Raw genomic sequence first — 3,584 nt, 5'->3', positions numbered from 1 at the left:
GAGGGGGGGGGGGAAGGGGAATGATGGTCTGTGGATTCCTTCTCCGTACCCCTTACATATAAGCAAAAACATGCCTTCCTGTGGGTATAGAAACATTAACACAAATTATATCAGTAACTTATATTGTAGCCTTTTAAACAGAAAAGATTTGTACATACAAATACTTTTAAATTATCATTTATTTGTGGAAATGGCATTTACGTCATTAAATTGATACCTCAGCATCAAGTGTCCTGCAGTGGTCCAGTGGTAAAGTGTATATAAGTGATGCGTATTCTTGGAGTTGCGAGTTCAAACCCGGATTAAGCTATATATATATATATATATATATATATATATATATATATATATATATATATATATATATATATATACAACATGTTTTGTTTTGGTTGTTTGTTTTTGTATAAAGCCTCACACACTATATTAAGCGAGTTTGTTTTAAACATGACATACATATTAATTCATTTTACCAGGCCTTATTCCACACAACTCCGTGAATTTCCCGTGGAGCCAGCCAGCCAGCCATTCAAACAAAAACAAACGAAACAAAACAAAACAAAACAAAAAACATTATTGCCAACAGCATTTGGTGTTCCCAGGCGGTCACCCATCCAAGTACTAACCAAACCCAACGTTGCTTAACTTCGCTGATCGGACGAGAAGCGGTGTTCTCAACGTGGTATGGCCGTTGGCATGAGACTGCCTACACATTGTGGCTAATAACCAACTCTTTTTAGTCATCACGGCAGGATACGGACCTTCTTGTGGTGTCTTAATGGTAATTGTATCCTAACATATTTTTGTCTCCTTGGCATGGATATTTAACATCGTTTATTCAGTCTTGGGTTTATGTTCTTTCGCCATTTACAGACATTTTACATCTACCTACTTCCTCAGCCTACCCTGCCAATTTCTAATGAATTTGTGGATTTTCTTTTGTAATACATACATGTGTGTGCTCATCTGCTCTTCAGTTTTTATGATATTTGTCTCATCTGTCCTGCTTTATGATACTTTTACAAAGAACATGAACAAATGCTTCTATTTTAGAGAAGATATGGGATCCAGGTTTCGGAGCCGTAAAACCAACCGTCGTGATTGGTGGACGAGTTGCCAGGTTGCAGCTTCTGTACCGTGCCGGCACATAAATAGGTTCGGCTCAAGCGGCGGCAGCATCATTCCCCCGTGACTGTCTGAGCGTCTCTCATCACCTTGGTTATCTCATCATCATCATGGTAGAAGCAAAGCCTACCAAGAAGGCTGCGGCTGCTGCTGCTGTGGTGGCCACCACCAGGAAACCTCGCGTCCAGGTTGCTCACCCGAAAACTAGTCAAATGGTTCTAGCCGCGGTCGCAGCACTCAAAGACCGTAAGGGCTCGTCTCTACAAGCAATCAAGAAGTACGTTGTTGCCAACAACAAAGTCGAGGCTGCCAAGATCGCCATTTACATCCGAAGATTTCTCAAGAAAGCAGTGGCTGACGGCATTCTTGTTCAGACCAAGGGAAGTGGAGCTAGTGGATCATTCAAGCTGGCCGTAGCAGAGAAGAGGGCCGTTCTAACTCCCAAGAAAGCCACCACAACCAAGAAACCATCTACAGCAGCAAAGAAGGCCGTGGTAACTCCCAAGAAAGCCGCCACAAGCAACAAACCACCTACAGCCTTGAAAAAGAAGCAGCAGCAGCAGCTTGTTGTTGGGAACAAAAAGCCCAAAATAAAGAGAGCTTCAAAATCTCCCAAACCACCCAAGGCAAAGAAAGCTGTCAAGAAAACAACAAAGGCAAAATAAACGACGACATGCAAGCAGCATGAATACACATGACAATAAACATCCAGGCCTCCCCCCTCAGTGGAGGGGCCTCATATGATTCCAAAAAGAGTTTAGTTTTGTAGACAAATAAATCATTACTTTTGGGGTAGATTTACTCTGTATATTATATATATATATATATATATATATATATGTATATATATATATATATATATATATATATATATATATATATATATATATATATATATATATATATATATATATATATATATATATATATATATATCACACATACATGGGTGAGGTGATATGGTACCAAAGTTTTGGGTGAGGTGATTGACATTTACACAAGATAAAACACGAACCAATGGGAATAAAAACATAAGAATGGAAGTAACTGCAGAAGGCCTATTGGCCCATAACACAAGCACTTCCTCTTGATGCTTCTATATTGGTTCGGAGTCTTGAAGCTATAATATATATATATATATATATATATATATATATATATATATATATATATATATATATATATATATATATATATATATATATATATATATATATATATATATATATATATATGCACACAAAACTAAATAGTCTTGTTAGACAAATTGCCCCTATTAGAGGCAAGTTGACTAACAAGCCGAATGACTGCAATTGTTTTGAATTTGAGTTAAATCTAACATAGAAATGTAATCAAACCTAACCTAACCTATGCTAACCCAAGCTAAGCTAACCTAACCTAACCTAAGCTAAGCTAACCTAACCTAACCTAACCTAACCCAGCAATTCATGATCTTAATATAATACTGTTAATTGGATAAACCAATTTGGAAAGAAATGTTCGAAAATAACAAAATTAACTGTGCTTGTTAGGAAAATTGGGCCTTGCATACTTGTCCCAATAGTGTGGTTCTCGCTTTTAGGTACGACATAAACGTATACCTAAGTTGAGAGAGAAAAAGATTCGCACTCAAACATGCATATCGATTGCCAGTCCTGAATTCTGGGTAGATATTCGTGTCCTCCCTTTTCATTTACCATCATTTGGATACTATCAAAACAGCTCTGAGAAGGATAAAATGAATAAAACGGGTAGCTCACTCATGTAAAAAGGAAGAGTTGGGAAAGATCTCTCTCTCTCTCTCCCTCACCCCCCCCCCCCCACCACCAATGATCCTGCTCTGCTAGTATATAACGGAACAAACCTTCCCCCCCCCACCCCTCCCTCCCCAATCAGAGTCCCTTTAAGCATGCGAGGATAAAAAATAGATTTCATAAGACCCAATGTGCTAGCTGATATCAAAACAATTTATGTTATCGTCTATTAAGCCCTTCAGTAAAAAAGTATAGGGACCTAATTAGGTCCCGTTTTGAGGTGGTGGTGGGTGGAATCGATGGATTAGCCAAGCTCTTATCCGCCGAATCCGTAGAGGGTACGACCCTGGCGCTTCAGAGCGTACACCACGTCCATGGCAGTGACGGTCTTCCTCTTGGCGTGTTCCGTGTAGGTTACAGCATCACGGATGACGTTCTCGAGGAACACCTTCAGGACGCCACGGGTCTCTTCGTAGATGAGACCCGAAATACGCTTCACGCCGCCACGACGAGCTAAGCGACGAATAGCGGGCTTGGTGATGCCCTGGATGTTGTCACGTAGCACCTTACGATGACGCTTGGCGCCACCCTTTCCGAGTCCCTTGCCTCCCTTGCCGCGTCCAGTCATGGTGTTGAAGTTGTGTGAATAATAAAATTTCGGAATGAATGAATTAAATATAGGTCAAGATACCCTAATGGGTGAGC

The 3,584-nt window shown here is 39.9% G+C and overlaps 1 non-coding gene across 1 annotated transcript; it reads right to left on the bottom strand.

The window, feature by feature from the left end:
- Positions 1-577: 577 nt before the first annotated feature.
- Positions 578-696, bottom strand: LOC138365475 (5S ribosomal RNA). Its single transcript, XR_011228830.1, has one exon. It is a non-coding gene; the product is annotated as a 5S ribosomal RNA (ribosomal RNA).
- Positions 697-3,584: the final 2,888 nt, after the last annotated feature.

Source organism: Procambarus clarkii, chromosome 16 (genome assembly GCF_040958095.1).
Source record: "Procambarus clarkii isolate CNS0578487 chromosome 16, FALCON_Pclarkii_2.0, whole genome shotgun sequence".
In the NCBI taxonomy this organism is placed as follows: domain Eukaryota; kingdom Metazoa; phylum Arthropoda; class Malacostraca; order Decapoda; family Cambaridae; genus Procambarus; species Procambarus clarkii.
Note: the sequence above shows the minus strand (reverse complement) of the source record. Positions and strands in the feature narration are given on the sequence as shown.